The sequence below is a fragment of the Neofelis nebulosa genome, chromosome 4 (assembly GCF_028018385.1).
Source record: "Neofelis nebulosa isolate mNeoNeb1 chromosome 4, mNeoNeb1.pri, whole genome shotgun sequence".
Lineage (NCBI taxonomy): Eukaryota > Metazoa > Chordata > Mammalia > Carnivora > Felidae > Neofelis > Neofelis nebulosa.
This window is the reverse complement of record NC_080785.1, coordinates 149,187,670-149,204,138: the sequence shown is the minus strand read 5'-3', so window position 1 is coordinate 149,204,138 and position 16,469 is coordinate 149,187,670. Positions and strand designations below refer to the sequence as shown.

General features: G+C 56.1%; 1 long non-coding RNA gene across 1 annotated transcript; it reads right to left on the bottom strand.

Annotated features, from left to right (window-relative positions):
• Nucleotides 1-12,112: 12,112 nt before the first annotated feature.
• LOC131510075 (uncharacterized) lies at nucleotides 12,113-14,417 on the bottom strand. The gene is made up of 3 exons (XR_009260892.1): nucleotides 14,188-14,417; nucleotides 12,865-13,624; nucleotides 12,113-12,193 (listed from the first exon to the last, which is right to left on the bottom strand). It is a non-coding gene; the product is annotated as an uncharacterized LOC131510075 (long non-coding RNA).
• Nucleotides 14,418-16,469: the final 2,052 nt, after the last annotated feature.

The following is a 16,469-nucleotide window of genomic DNA, read 5'->3' as shown; positions in this document are numbered from 1 at the left end:
TGACTACCCTTGGGAACCATAAAACAGATTCGTCAGTCCCTTCCTGGTGCAGATTCCACATTCCACTGCGGGTACAATTTGGTAGAAAACCACGTGCAGTTGGGTGATGGGCTTCTACACAGGTGTGCGTGTGCATTCATATGCATATCCATATGTGTGTGTGGGGGGGGACACGTGTGGGCACGTGTGTGTCCAGCTCAACCCACAGCCAGTTCCTGAACGGGCCTCTGAGTCATGCTCTGGTCCACCCTAGGGTGAGGACACAGTTTGGTGTGGTTACCTACTGGAGATCTGGTCAAGCAAGGAGGCCATAAAGGCTGGCAGAGGCCAATTGGCAAAGGGCCTTGTGTGCCTGGCTGGCTGAAAGGTTGGACTTCACATTGACAGTGGTGGCAAGCCTCATGGGGATTTTGGCAAGGAGCGATGCTGGGAAGCTGTTTCATGACAGATGCTGAGGCCTTCCTTACTGCAGGGGTGGGGGATGCCTGGGGATGTGCAGGGAGGTGGAGGAGGTGCCACAGGTGAGGGAGAGGTGCATCCTCTCAGTAAGGCCTTGGTGCTCACTGACTGAGGCCCTCTGGCACTGGGCTGGCACTCACAGGGGCTGGTATTTGAGTTTTAAATGGCTTCTGGGGTGTACAGTGCCCTGAGAGGTCACAGAACCAATGTATGGTGGCGGGGGGTGGGGCGGTCAGCTGAGGCTAGAGTAAGCTGACCCAGCCTGGGAGAGAGCCCCCTCGTGTCTCAGAAAAAAAATGGAGAGGTCAGTCCGATCCCTCTGGATCTGGAGCACGTGTGAGGGACATGATGAGGCCCAGATTGCGGTGGGGGAGACCTGGCTTCACTGCAGGCTAGGAGTCCCTAGCTGAGTGAGAGAATTTGGGGTGTGCTAGGGGAGAGCAGGGGGTGTGTAGGGGTGGGGGGATACTGACAGACCACTCAGGGTAAAGCCAATGGCTTAGGCAGGCCACTGCATGAGAGTGGGGTCACAGAGCTGTGGTGAGCTGAGTCCAGGCCAGGAAGAGTGGCCTTTCTTCCTGAGACAGGGATGACTGCTCTCTGGGTAATCACTGGGACCGGTCCTGGGGCTTTGTTCTCCTACTTCCCCTGGCTTGGGTTGCCCTTGAGACTGTAGAGGCTGGATGGGTTGGGCTATGGAGGACCACCTGGGCCCTTGATACTTGATGACCATAGTTCTGATTCCACCTCTCTGTACATGTTGGTCCATCTGGGGTTGTTGCCTGCTCAGATGAGGAGGCTCTGGCTAGGGAAGAGGGCAAGGGAGAGTTAGCTCCTGGAAACAAGTACCCCATCTGACCAGTCCTAGGGGGACAAATACCACTGGCAGCTCTGCCTTATGGGTCACTACCCCCCACAGTCTTGTCCACTGCTGACTCCTTGAGGGTTCAGGCAGCTGTAGGACCTGGCTCTGCCCTGGCCAGATAGCCAGAGGCTGGACCCCCAGGATGCATCCCACTGCGGAGATCCACCCCCTGGCCCCTGCATACTCCCAGCCTTTCCTGTCTCTCCTCTGGCAGCCAGCAGAGCCACCCTGCTGGCCTCTCTGGAGAAGTGTGAGCAACACACTCTGTCCCCGTGTAGCTCTGCCTTTCCATTCCTAGCTCCAGCTGAGAAGGGGGCGGGGCCCCGGCAGTGGCTTCTGCCCCCTCCATCCACTCCCACCCACCTGCCCAGCTTCAGGGTCTCTGGATCTCCTGGTAGCCCTGGGTCATCTCCAATAATTGCACTTGTAGTCTCACGAAAGAGCCAGGGCTCTGTCTCCACCTATTCTCTTCCTCCCCCTGCCCCCCACTTTCCTCCCTGTCCAGTTCAGGAAGCTGACTGCAGGAACATCTCTGGGCTCTGGCCTGAATCCCTACTGCTCGCTACCGTGGGTGAAGCCATCCTGGGGTTCCTATTTTGAGGGAGTTGGTCAGAGACCCCTAGCAGAGGGAGAAGTGCCCCTCCCCACATATATCTCTGTGGGTCTGGTGGTCAGGAGCATGGGGTGAAAACAGCCAGACTGTGGCAGGGGGCAGATCTCTCCTTCTCTGCCCACACCCCCCACTGGGCAGTGGGAGCAGCCCAGCACATCCCTGACCAGCAACCAAAACCCCAGCAGGGACAGACACTTCAAGGGTCACAGCCCTGTGGGCAACCTCACAGCCACCGCCCTGCCAGAGGCAGGGTTCAGAGCCCTGGACTCCAGGACTGGGCATACACTCGAACCTTCAGGAGTGGCTACTCCGGGCAGACCAGCCCCCGCCCACCCAATCAGGCCCCCCTGTGGGTCCCCCTCAGCCCAAGGCCACCGGCAGAAGCCAGGCACCAGGTCAGGGAAAAAGCCTGCCAGCTCCCGAGCAGCTTTGCCCCTGGCAGCCAACTGGCTGCCCCTCTGCCCTCGGGTCCTGCTGACCGCCAGGGCATCAGGCACTCCAACTGCTGTGCCCGCTGCCCCTGGCCGGGAGGCGCCGCACCGGACTGCCGGCGTCCCCACCTGCCCGCCCCCCAAAGCTCTGGCTGCCGCGCCCGGCGGCGTCCCGGCTCCCCGCTCACCTCGGTGGCGGTGGCGCTGTCTCCGCACCAGAGGCACTGCAGTGTGGGAACTGTCCCGAGGAGCCAGTTCTCCGCTGAAACAAAGAGGTGGGGGAGAGAGAGGGGGGCAGCGGGAGAGGGAGAGGGTGAGTGAGCGGGAAGGAGCGGAGGCTGGAGGGGAAGAGAGAAGGGAGAGGGTGAGGGAGGAGTCGGGAGGGAGGGGAACGCAGGGAGATCGCGCCTGACTCCCGGGACTGTAGGGCCGGCGCTGAGGGGAGAGGAAGTGGGGAGGGGACCCGAAGGGGAGAGATTGTTCGAGGGGCCGCGCAGTGAGGGGCGTGGGCCAGAGAGGGAGCCGGGTGACAGGCAGGACTGCGGGCGGCTGCGGGCTGGGGGCTGGGCCGGGTGGGGTGGGCAGGGGGCCCCACCCGTCCTCTGCCTGCTCTGGCACTTGGGTGGGCAAAGGCCACGAAGAGGAATGGGAGGGAGAGGTGGGCCGACAGGCGAGGGCTAAGGGGCTGGGCTGGTGGGTGGGCTGGCTGGGAGGACGGGGCCTGGGGACAAAGGCGGGAGAAGAACAAAGGTGTCCCAGTGGAGGAATCAGCCCCTGCTGACCTCTGGGTGCCGCAGTCCTGAGCGTCCTGGACAGAGTCTCCTGAATGGAGGGCAGGTCCACTCTGGGGCGGTCCAGGCTCTGAAGTGGCAGCCTGAGGTCAAGGGAAGAGGGGATGGGCTATGAGAGTGGGCAGGGCCCCTTCCTTCTGAGAGAGTTCTGAACACAGCGGCTGCAGGGACTGACCACATATCAGGATGACCGTGTTGCTGTCTCTTTGTGGGAGGGGATGGTTGATGGGGTCTGAAGCTTGGCCTGAGAGCCGGGTGGGGCAAGTCCCCTTTTAGGGAAAAGCATTTGGGATTTGGGGATGCAGGGGAGGTGGAGGGGTGGTGGGCACCGTGGGGGAAGGGGAGGGATGGGGATGAAGGGTGTGGGGAGCTGGGGACATTTCGGGGATGAGGCCGGGCAGGTCCAGAGCTCTGCCCCTCAACAGGCCCATCAGCAGCAAAGGCCTCCCTCTGCACACCCCACAGTTCTGCCGGGGACGGGAGAGGATAATGAGCCACTTCCCTTCTAAGCACTGCTGTGACAGGCAAGGGCACCAGGGAGGCTAGTATGGGCTGCTCAGGCACAAGTCTGTGATAGTGCTGCAGCGGGGCAGGGAAGGCCGGCTGGCCTTAACCAGAGCTGTCCCATCCCTCTCTGGTCCTGGGTACAGTGCCCTGGGCTGGCCCAGTCTCCTTTCATGCCCAGAGGCACAGAATGCCCTCCTAAGCCTTCTGACCAAAAGAAGTTCCTCTTCTTGTCCCACTGGAGACTCCTTATAGAAATTCCAGAGCACTTTCATTCTCTGGAGAGCAGGAGAAGGGGAGGGAGCCGTGGGCTGGCCTGATGCTATGACTGGAAGAGAGGAAGACACTCAGCCACCCCCCCCCATCCCACCCTGCACGGAAAGGGTGAGAGCTACATGCCCCTTAGTCTCTGCATAGCCCTACTCCCTACCACCACCTCAGGGAAGCCCACCTAGCCCCACCAAGCAGGGCCACATCAACCCAGCTGCCACTGGTCTAGCTACACCTTCCAGTAGCCTGGAATCTAGAGAAAGGAAAGAATCTTCCTCACCCCTTTTCCTCTCTCCCTCCCTTCCTTCCATCCTTTGTTCCCTCCTTCCACTTTTTATTTAGAAATAATTTCAAACTTACAGAAAAGTTGTCAAAATAAGAATAGTCTAAGACGCATATACCCTTTTTGGCCATATGCAACTATTGTTAATATTTTGCTTCACTTTCTTTCTGTATGTATTTGCTCTCTCTCTCTCTCTCTCTCTCTCTCTCTCTCTCTCTCTGTGTGTGTGTGTGTGTGTGTGTGTATGTGTGTGTGTATAAGAAAGAGAGAAAGAGATCATAATTTTTTTCTTGACCATTTGAGAGTAAAGTTACAGGCATGATGGCTGAAAGGATGGTTTCCTATCTATTTCTGGCTCCTGGAGCCAGTCTGAGGAAGCCCAGGCCATATTGTGTGGAGTGAATGAAGGTCTGGAACAGGCAAGGAATGAGCGGACATCACCTACTAGGAGCTCGAGGCCTGGAGAACTGGAGGCCCTTGGCCAAGGCCACCTGAGAGTCTGGCTGGTCCAGGGCTAGGCACCACTCATTTTCTGCTCCTTCAGCCTGAGAAGCAGGGAGCCATTGCCCACCAGAGCAAGCCTGTGGTGTCTGCTGGGTGTGGAGCTGCAACATATGTCTGTGGAGCTGGCAGGAGGCGGGTGGGGTAAAGCTGGGAGAGCAGGGATGCCCACGCTGTGGCAGCTGGGCACACTCAGGAGATGGGCTTGAGAAGCCCATCCTGGCTCTCAGGGAGTGGAGAAGCCACTCCCTGGCTTGAGAAGCCTCAGCTGCTGGAGGCCCTAGCCCCAGGCCCAGTGCCACGGCTTTGAATTCTTTCCTTTGGACCCTCTCCACAGCCCCATGAGGGACAGGGCAGGGATAGGGGCCCCCACTTGATAGCTGATCCATGCTAATTGGCTTAGATAGGGCAGAATGGGGGCCCTGGTCATGCGATGGTCTCTGACACAGGGCTGGCATTCCTTCTGTCCCCCAGTGCCCTCACATGGGTTGGAGTTCCATGTGGAGCTGTCCTTCAGATGACTTCTCTCTTATCCCTCCTAACCCCCATCTGAAGATTATGGTTAAGTGTGGCATTTAAAAATCACATGGTGAGGGGCGCCTGGGTGGCTCAGTCAGTTAAGCATCTGACAGTTGATTTCGGCTCAGGTCATGATCTTAAGGTTTGGTTCATGAGTTTGAGCCCTGCGTCGGGTTCTATACTCATGGAGCCCGCTTGGGATTGGCTCTCTCCCTCCTTCTCTGCCCCTCCTCCACTTGTTCTCTTGTTCTTTCTCTCTTTCTCTCTCTCTCAAAATAAATAAGTAAACTTAAAAAAAAATCACATGGTGAGGGACACCTGGCTGGCTCAGTTGGTGGAGCATGTGACTCTTGATCTCGGGGTCATGAGTTCAAGCCTCATGTTGGGTGTAGAGCTTACTTAAAAAAAAAAAAACAACAACTAAAACCTCTTGTATCAAGTACAATAAAATGAAATGAAATGAATGTCATAATAATAAACTTATAAATTTGGGGGGGGGGAAATCACATGGTGAAAGATGATCTGAGCTCTGAAGCCCTGATTTCCTCTCCCTTATAGGTGAATTCCTCTTCCTCCATGAAGCCCTCCAGACTTCCTTAGATCTTCCCACATCACACAACTTCTGGGGAATGCCAGCCCTGTTTGTTCCTTTACTGGTTCACACTGGTGCTGTATCATGGCCTAGGGCTTTGCTCTGTCATCAGCCTCTCTCCTTCCTGCTGCCCCAGGCCAGGCATATAACTGATGCCCCATAGATGGATGGCAGTGGCATGGTTAGTCCTGCCAGGATATTGATTCTCTCTGATGCCCCTGTGCCCACCGTCTGAGAGTCCACAGGCTCTGGGCTGGCTGAGGTGATGGTGGGGTTGGGCAAGGGGATCTACCCGAGAGAGGGAAAAGGCTTGTTTAAGGCTAAGCCTGTTAGGGCAACGGCAGGCCTCCGGCTTGGATCTCCGACCACCTATTTAGCACCTTGTGCTTCTTCCCCTGGAGCACGGGCAAGCCTGTCCGGGGTGGAGGCTAAGGGTGCTCCCCAAACCCTTGGGTGATTGCAGGACCTGTAGAACCAAGGGAAGAAATGCATCCCCTACCTCTGTTACCCCCAGCCCACCCATGTGAAAGCCCAGGGTATACCAGCCTCCTCTCCCCCTGCCCATCCCCCAAAGAGATTTCTGCCAATTAGCACATACACTATTTACTTAATTAGGGTAATGACATAATTAGTGTAAGTTGGGCTCCATCACATGGCTTCAACATGCAATTAGGAGCCGTCAGCGGGAGGCGACATTGTGGAAAAACTCATTCAATTTTGGTTCCAGCATGGAGGCCAGAGCAGCTGCCTCTGCTTGGGAGGCAGGCAGGCAGCAGCCACTGTGTGTGTGGGGTGACTGTAGGCAGCCACAGATAGCATAGGACAGGAGAGTCAGCAGGGGTGGGGGTGGGGGGGCAGAACGGCAGTTGCCAGGGCTGAGGGTGTCCCTGGCCAACCCTGCCTCTCCCATCGCTTACAGATGCTGTCACCCCCAGAACCCCAGGGCAGGGCAGGGGCTCTGGCTTGGCTGGGGTGACTGAGACTGGGAGCCTGAGCAATCCAGCCCCTTTGCCCCTAAGATGCCACCCTTAGCAGGATGTGTCTTCTCTCTTCAGGGCTTTGCTGCTCACAGGAGCCACCGTCTCATATCCACTGGCCTGGTGGCTGCTCATGGTGGCCCTATGAGGCCACAGACTGGAAGGACTGGAATGACTACTATTATCCTCATTGGACTAGTAGGGAAACTGAGGCTCAGAGCAAGCGAGGTGGTAGAGCCAATCATGGCAGCGCTGACCCTAAGAGGCAGTCCAGCATGGCTGGAGACTTCTCAAACCCAGGCAGATCACCCTCAGCCTCAGGGAGGTCTCCTTCTCCATAGGCTCCTTTTTCTGAGAGGGGGCAGAGAATCATAGGGGTCCCCAGACTGCTGCTCCCTCAGCCTCCCCTCCCTTGCACAAGGCTGGGAGGCAGGGAGACCATCCATGGCTTTCCCTTCCCCTTAGTGAGCCTCCCAGCTTTCCTGGGCAGTGGGAGTAGGGAAGTGAGGGAAGATGGGAGGCAGTGCCACCATTGTGCCAGTAGGGAAACTGAGGCTCTGGGGCCACCAAGAGGAACCTAAATCAGGCTATCCTCTCCCCCAGGCATCAGTTTCCCTGTGTGAAAGGAGAGAGTCTATGACCCATGGTCTCACACATCCTGGGACTGTCCAGAACCCCCCCGGGAAGGTGGGGCCCACCTTGACATCTATTTAACCTCCTTCTAAATTATGTCATCATAGCTGTCCCTCCCCTTTATGTCCCACCTGGGCCCTACCTAGTGGTCGGGGCCCCTGGGGAGAGAGCTCTGACTGGCAATTCTGCCTGTTCCAGGCTGGGCTTCCTGCCCTTCTGAACTGGGGAATCTCTGGGCTCTGGGGGCCATCTTAGACTCTCCCAATCAGTGGTGCCCCATCTTATAGGTGATACCCCCAGATGGCTGGATTCTGCTCTTATCTGACCTCCTCCCTAGGTGTACAGCAGTGTGGTCAGAGTGGGGCTGACTTGTTTGCTAATTGCTGACTATGGACCAAACACCTTGGGCCTGGCTACTGGGGCAGGGATGGGAAGGGATGGGCACACAGAGGTGAGGGTAACTACCTCCAGGGGATTATGACCTCAGAGTTCAGACAGACTCAGGCCTAAGGAGTGTCCTCCAAAGGGTAGGCAAAGATAAGTGCCAGGAAGAGCCAAGACTAAGGGCCACACTGAGTAGAGATCTGACCCTCTCCTTCTGGTCAGGAAGAGCAGCACCTGCCAGGCCTGGGGGAGGCAAGGCTTTCAGTCCACAGAAGATGTACTTCGGGTACCAGTGTGAGTAGAGGCTGGGAGGCCAGAGTAGGTGAGGGGATGCCATCCTCAGGCATGAGGTATTCGGGTGGGCTCTGGGGAGCTGGAGGAAGGGGCTGGGGACTCTGGCTGTTTGTGGGAGGGTCAAGGAATTCTCTTAACATCCATTCAACAAAAAGACCCCTTCACGTGTTAGGCATATGGTGTTCTAGGCTGGGAATTCAGTAGGGACCAAGGCAGATGCAATCCCTGCCCTCTGGAGCCTATACTTCAGTTGTGAGAGACAGGAACAGTATCATGCAAGTGTGATGCAGAAGATCCTACTGCTCAGAGTGTGGTGCTAGGGCTGGGGGACACGTTAGGCTATAGGGCCAGGGAAGGCTACAGTGACATTTAAGCCAAGATCTTAGGGATCCAGAGATTTGGGGAAGAGCATTCTTAGGCAGACGAGCAGCAAGTGCAAAGTCCCTGAGGCATTGAAGAATAATTCACATAACTGGGGCAAGGAAAAGAGAAGAAAGGAGGTGGATGAGATCAGGGAGGCAGGCAGGCCCCTACAGCTCAGGCTGAGGCCCATGGACTTATTCTGTGTGTGATGGGAAGTCGTTAAAGGGTTTAAACTGGGAACTGATTTTTAAAAATCACCGTGGCAGTAGTGTGAAGGCTGGAAGACTAGGGCACGGCTGTCCAGATGGTAGAGGATGACGGCCGGGACTGGGGTGCTTGCTGGGAGGGGGCAGGAAGATGGCACCTGGGATGTGGTTTGGAAGCAGGGCCAACAGGACTCCTGATGGTTGGCTGTGGGGTGCCAAGGTTGTCAGGGCAGCTCTTCGGTTCCTGGCTTGAGCACATGAGCCAATGGCGTGGCCATTTTCCGAAGAGGGGAATAGTGGGAAGAACTGGTTAGTGAGAGGTAGATCGAGTGCTGGATAGGGCTGGAGGCACCAAGGAGGTAGTTGTTAGGTTTAAGTCTGGAGTTCCAGAGACAAAGGGAGCTGACTCATCTTTAGCAGAGACACAAGAACCAAGGTTCCCATCCAGCCCCAGGAGCCCAGAGATTCAAATGAGCCAACCATCTGGAAGCCCCCAGAAGGACCAAAGCAGGGGCCAGCTGGGAAGGACCCTGCTTTCAATGCCTCCTTCATATCTGCCAGGTGAGCCAAGACCACCTCAGCTCACCCCAAGGCTGCAGAAGTAAGCCGATTCCACAAAGTTGGCTTTTCTGAGCCAAGGTCCAAATGGGCTGGATGGTGTTGCCCTGGAAACCCTGGAGGCCAGCTGTCCAGGTGATCCTCTGCCCTCCCTTACCAGGCCTGGTGTGGGAGGGGCTAGAGCCCACCCTTACAGGACTCCACCATGGCTTAAAATGCTCCTTCAGAGTGTCTGGGACTACTCACCTCTAACACCACGAGTTAGCTGTGTGTCCTCAAGTAAGCCGCTGACATCTCTGGGCATCGGCCTCCCCCCTGGAGGCAGTTGGAGGAGTAATTCCCTTCAGCCTCAGCTGAGGCAGGGCAGCCAGAATGATGGGGCTGGGGGGAGGGGCACTGTCCCTACACATGTGGCCCATGGCCCCTGCCTCACTCCCCTGTCCAGACTCTCAGTTCCTTGGGGCCCACTCATGGCAGACGGGCATCACTCCTGGGTATCCCTTCTGCAGGGAGAGGAGGTGGCTGCTACCACCAAAGCCGTCCTCCAGGTCCCTCGCTCCTCCATGCCAAGCACATTAGGGGATAATTAAGTAAAAATAGGCCTTCCGACCAGTGTAGCTCATTAAGGCCTAATTAAGTTAATTAGTTCCAGGTGTGGATGGCGAGGCTCAAGTGAGGCGACGGCTGTTTGCTGTAATTGCATTTTCGCCGCAGCAGCGGTGGCGGTGGTAACTGTGGTGGCAAAGCCGGTGGCTTCCTCTGAGGCCTGGAAGCCCGCCAGGGAGGTCAGGGAGGGGTCTGGAGCCAAGCAGGCCTGGACCACCCACAGAGAGCTGTAGAGCCAGAGGTTCCAGGTCAGCAGGGCCCAGGGAAACCTGCACTCTCTGCAGGGGTGGTGGGAGGCTGGGGGAGCCAGGGGAAGGGGGAGTACAAGGCCACCAACAGGCATCCTCCCCGCTGGCTGAGAGTGGCGGGTGCAGGTGCATCGTGGCTTGTCCTTTGGATTCCCTCACACCCATGGTGGTCCCCAGGAAGACTGGCAAAGGGCTTTGCTAAAGGGGAATGTGTGACTCCGAGGCGGTGGTGAGACCTATAGGAATCCACCTAAATCACCCCCTCCGTTTGGCTCGAGTCTCTAACTCCTGTTCCTTTCTGCTGCAGTGCGTGGCTCTGAGACCCTCTCTTTGCGGTTCAAGGCAGGAGTGGGGCCACACAAGTCTGGGGTCTCTGCAGAGGACCTGCTGGCCTCATCAGTCTCCTGCCCCAGACGTCTCCCCAAACCCACTTCCTGCCGCAGCTTCAGGACTCACCTGTGTAGGACAGCCCTCCCAGCCTTGGTTGATGAGGGAGCATGGGGCAAGCTGACAGCAAATACAGGCTGACAGCACGCTGCCCCCCACCCCGGCCCCCTCTACCGGGGGGAATATGTGTATATTCCTTGGACACTCCTGGCTACCCAAGAACAAAGGAAAGGGGTTTAGGTATTTGCCATAGTGATGTGGGAAACTAAGGCAAATGAAAAATTAAATTCCCTTATGCCTACAGCCCATTGACAGGTCCTTGAAACCAGCAGAGTGACCTCCCTCTAGGAGCTCAGCTGCCTCAAGGATGACACTTTGCTGGGGGCAAAAGAGAATCTTAGCTTAACATTATCCCAACCTCGAGGATCCTGTAAGTCTACTGTATCTCAACTGCCCCAATATATGCTGGCAATCATACTCCAAGCTTATGGCCCCCAGTATACATCTGAAGGGTCTCATGACTGAGGTTTTATTAAACGGTAATAAATGGTGTTTCCCTAGCAACAGCTAGCCCCTCAAAGTCCCGGAAACCTTGCTTCCAAAATTCCTTGGAGACTTACTCTATCCCTGACTGACCACCTCCCAACCTGAGGGTATAATGATGAGTTACCCATCATGACCCCAGTGCAGCTCTCCCTGTCCTGTCCCCATGCTTTAATAAAATTACCTTTTTGCACCAAGGGCGTTTTCAAGAATTCCAAACCCCATGAATCCCCGATCACCCCAAAACTTCATCATTGGTCACATCCCCTTCATTCATCCGTTTGTTGCTCACTAGGTATCTCCTCTGTGCCAGGCAGCAGAGCCAGGGCTAGAGACACAAGGCTGGGTGGGCTAGATTGGACCCTGGCCCACGGCACCTTTGGTCTCTCTGAGGAGGCAGACATACTAATCGCCCTGGCCACATGGTTTTGTGACGGCTAGTGGAGCACGGGCGTGCTTACTCCCAACCCAGGAGGAAAGATGTCTGAGCTGCAATGAATATGATCCAGGAGAGGTGGGGGTCAGGTACCTGGGGTGTGCCAGAAGCTAAAAGGGCCTCCTTTTGGTGGGAGGGAGTGTAGAGAGTGAGGGGCCAGATCTGGGGGGGCCATGGAAGGGTCTGAGCAGGGCTTCGGGGTAGGAAAGGAACTGGTAACTCTTAGCTGGTGGCTGGGAGGCCAGGGAGGAGTGGCTGGACTTGAGGGAGGTTTGGGGATGGAAAGGGTTGGTCGTGGTGCACTGGTTGGCTGTAGGGGTGGGGAAAGAAGAGCCCGGACCCCCTGAGGAGGGGCTTTGGGAGTGGGCTTGGGTTCTGAGACCCCACAGGGTTGGGACTAGGGTGAGGCAAGTGAAGTGCCTAGGATGCAAAATTGGGGGTATTCACTCCCGGCCTTGTGTCCCCATCTGTGCCCCGTCCCTCTGAAATTTCTCACTAAGAATGTGGAAGCCACCTCTAGGGAGGAGCAAGGAGGATAATTCTGGACAGGGTGTCTCCTTCTGTCCTTAATTTTTTTTTTAAAGTATATAAACATTTTTTTAAATGTTTATTTATTTTTGAGAGGGGGAGAGGCAGAGAGAGAGAGAGAGAGAGAGAGAGAGAGAGAGAGAGAGAGAGACAGAGGATCAGAAGCAGGTCCTGTGCTGACAGCAGACAGCCTGATGCGGGGCTGGAAACCATGAACCGTAAGAGAGAGATCATGACCTGAGCCTAAGTCGAAGCTTAACCAACTGAGCCACCCAGGCACCCCTCCCCCCTTTAATCCCTACTTGGGAGATGCTGCCTTCTCTGCACCCTCCAGGGCTGGGGTGGGCCTGGGATTGACCCCTTAGGATATTATATCCTCTGGACAGCTACTCCATTTCCATTCTGATGCAGGATGACAAGTGCCCCATCCGGCTTCTTCCTGCATGCCACTTATGACAGGGAGCTCCCTGCCACCTTGGGCACCCAGTCCCCTGGCTCCAGCCATTATAAAAAATGTTTCACCCTGAGCCCCCAAACCTGGAGATTTGCGGTGTCTTCTACCCAGTAGTGGCCTCAGCTCTGCCTCTGACTTTCCCACCCCTCTGGTGGGTCTGCTGATCCCCTTTCCCAAGACAGCTTAACATCTCTGAGCTTCAGTATCCCTGTAAAAGGGGAAACCATACTAGTCACCACCTTCTAGGGCTGGTGTGAGGATTCATGGCCTGATGTGCATAAACCTCACGACACACACCAATTCCTCAATAATGGGTCACTAACTGATAACAACCGTGAATAACTACATGGGTGGACACTGTCTTCCTCCTGGTGTGGGCTGCCCAGTGATGTAGCCTCAGCCTAGGCCCCAGAACTCACCTGTTGGCCTCAGGTAGCAGGCTCTACTGTGTCCCTCTCACATCCAACACAGACACAGGGCTAATCCCAGAGGACGATGTTCATGGGGAAGAGGGAGTAACACTTTCACGAGATGACCAAGTGGTGCTGAGTTATGGGCCTGCCCTGCTGGTGTGAATTGGCTCTCTGCTCAGTGTTCACTCCAGCTGCAGGAGCAGCCCTGGTGCCTCCTCTCCTGCCCCCTTCTCCTCAAGTCTCTCAGGGGGATGGGTGGTGGCTGAGAAGGAGGGATGCAGACCTACCCTGTCTGCCAATAGGCATCTCTGGGGCACATCACTAGACCCTGTCGTGTCTTTGGGGCTGTCCTGGTGGAGGGGGTCTCTCCTCAGCCTGAGGCGCCTGCACAGCCCGGGGTCCCACAGAGGGGGCAGTCCCAGCAGAAGCTCATTCCTAATAGGCGCAGTTGTGTGGATCGTCACCAGACTCCTGCCATGAGACTGCGGTGTGGGGAGCCTGGGGCAGGAATCCCTGACTCCCCTGAAGAATCAGAAAAGCCAGCCCAGGACAGAAGGACAAGTGGTGCTGTAGCCTAGTCCCTAAAGCCATCCTGTGACCCTCCTTCTGTGCTGTCTCATTCCAGGAGCTGTGTCCACAGCCAGCTCCTGCCCCCAGGCTCTCTGCTTCTGCTCCAGGGTTGGTTCCCGGTTGAAAGTCAGAGCTTGTCAGACCGCAGTGATCATGCTCACCAGCTCTTGGTGACCCAGGAGCTCTGGATTCCTGTCTGAGGGGCAAGAGCACCACTGAGGAGGAACTAAGGGTGCAAAGGTCCAGAGCAGCGAGGGTGGATGCAGGGATGCCAAGTCCTGGGTAGGCCGGGGGTGATTCTGGGGGAGCAGGGGATGTGGGGTGTGTGTGGGGCTGGCGAGGAGCCGGCTTTGTGCTGAGGGGGCCTTGTTCATTTTCACCCTGGCTTCAGGAGGGAGGGTTCGCTGAAGGTTCGTAGACCTCGCTTGTTTTTACAGACTGGGGGCTCAAAGAAAAGGGATGTGCCCAAAGTCACATAGCAGGTGGGACCTGGGCCACCACAGCCTGCTCCCACTCCTGCCAAATCCTGGTGACTAGGTTCCTCTCTATGGGGTATGTCAGAGGAGGGACTACCTAACCTCCAGGGTTCAATTTTATTTGGTTTAGGGGCCTGCCTTGGGGTCCTGCATCCCCAGGAGGTCTTGCTTTTTGTGGCCTGATGTAGGCCAAGGCCCAGGTTTGCTCTGTGCCTTAGTTTCCCAAGTCATACAGGGGAGTTCACAAAGTGAGATTTGGCCTGTACTCTTTGCCTCTTCTCACAGTGCACAGGGGAGATGGGTGGTCCACAGCTCCGGGCAGAGAGGGGACAGGAGTGCCTGGGGCCCAGGTCACCTCCAGGCCTGTAGATCCAGCTCTGAGGGTGTGGTCAGCAGCCAGGAGAGGAGGCTGCAGGGGCTGGTGGCCAGAAAAGCCCAGGGTTTCTGGTATCTAGTGTTCTTTAACCTGCCCTCCAGCCCCCTCTGCCTTGGGTTCATGGCTTAACCCCAGCTGAGTGCATCCTGAGGCAAGGCTCTCCCCACCCCTGTTAATTATGGCTGGTCACAAAAGCTGGACCGTGACCAGACAAAGGGATAGGGATGAAAGTGCTGGTTGTCATGGCAACCTGGAGGGTTGCTGAGACCCAGGGGAGGGGCTTGGCTGTGTGCCTGAGCCCAGGCATCTGGATGACCTCTGAGCATAAGCCAGGGTGGCCCAGGGGCTCATAGGGATTCCCCCTCCTGTTCTGGGCCCACCAGAACTGGACGTACAATGGCAACTTCACCCCCTCCATGGCAACACCTGCTCCCTGGGCCTCTCCCAGTGGCCCCATTATCCTGCACCTGCTGCCCCCGTCCCACACCTGCTCCCCAGTCCAGGCGCCCTTCCCAAGGTCCTCTCTGCCTATCCCCAGGCCCAGCTGCCTGCTCTGAGGGCCAGCCAAGAGGGGCTGTGGAATCAGGAAGGGTCCCAGGGAGGGCCCTGGGCAAGGGCAGAGGGTCCAGCTACCAAGCCAGTTCTGCCTGATCAGCAGTGCACGTGCTCATGACAAGACCTCCTTCAGGGCCTCAGTCTCCTCACCCGTAAAATGGGAACAGCCATTCCTGCCCTCAGGGCCTACCGAGAGTAAGTTTATTTCTGCTTGGAAGGAGATCTGAGACCAGGATGTCACCAGAGCTGGGTCAGGGTAGACAGTGAGGTTGGAAAGAGAAGAGAGAAGGGGTCGTCTTGGGTCATATTCTCAGGGCCATCTCTGTTAGACCACTTGGAGACCTGAATGTCTTCCTGTCAGCTTGGAGGGTCACAGTTTGGAGCCGGAGAGGACATTTTCCAGGGGACCCTCAGGGTAGAGGGGATCTGGGCAGGAACCCCATCAGTACCAGGTTCTTGAGTGGCCTGTCAGGAGTACTAAGGGACACCCCCTCTGCATCAGGGAGAGTGCATACTCCCAGAGAATGGCCTGAGGGGTCTCTGGTGATCCAGTAGTTCACACTTGATCTTAGCCAAAAGGCCGAGAAGCGATTGTGATCCAGTAGTTCAATTCAGGTCAGGAAACTGAAATCCTAGGAGCTGTAGTTTCTGGCTGTCTGGTATCCCACCACCAGAGAGTGGAATGGAGGGACAAGAGAGCAGGAGGCGTGGCTCGCCAATGCCCCAACTGCTCCTGGAAAGGGATGGGGATTCCCATGGCGACTGGTTTTTGTCCTGTGGCTCACATTCTAGAGGTTCCCTACACCCTATGGGACAGCCCCAGTTTCTCCTCATACTTGGCTGTAACCTTGGGTGAGGCCCTTCCCTTCTTGCCACCTCGGTTTGGCCACCTGGAGTGTGGGAGCAGATTGTCAAGGAGGCAGTCAGCTCCAGCTGCTGCCCCAGCTGTTTGAAGGCTCCCTAGCCATCCTGGCCACTGATGGCCGCCCCATCTCTCTAGTGAGGAATTTCCTCCCTTGAACAAAGTATCCTTACTGACCTGTCCGGAATTTCTTTCTTTCTTTCTTTCTTTCTTTCTTTCTTTCTTTCTTTCTTTCTTTCTTTCTTTCTTTCTTTCTTTCTTTCTTTCTTTCTTTCTTTCTTCCTTCCTTCCTTCCTTCCTTCCTTCCTTCCTTCCTTCCTTCCTTCCTTCCTTCCTTCCTTTTATTTCCTCCTCCCTTCTTTCCTTCCTTTCTCTCTCTCTCTCCCTCCCTCCCTTCCTGTTTCTTTCTTTCTTTCTTTCTTTCTTTCTTTCTTTCTTTCTTTCTTTCTTTCTTTCTTTCTTTCTTATTTACTTATTTTGAGAGAGAGAGCACACGTGCAGGGGAGGGGTAGAGAAAGAGAGAATACAAAGTAGGCTCTGCATGGTCAGTGCAGATCCCGACATGGAGCTCGAACTCTCCAACCATGAGATCAGGAGTCAGATGCTTAACTGCTTAATCGACTAAGCACCAGGCACCCCGACCTGTCTGGGATTTCTTACATATTCCCTCCCAGAGGTGTGGCAGGGGCAAAGCTTTTGCCAGGAATGGGGGCATCTGGGGCAGGGCAACAGTCCTGGTGTCCCTCAGATCATTCTGTATAGGTGGTTCTGG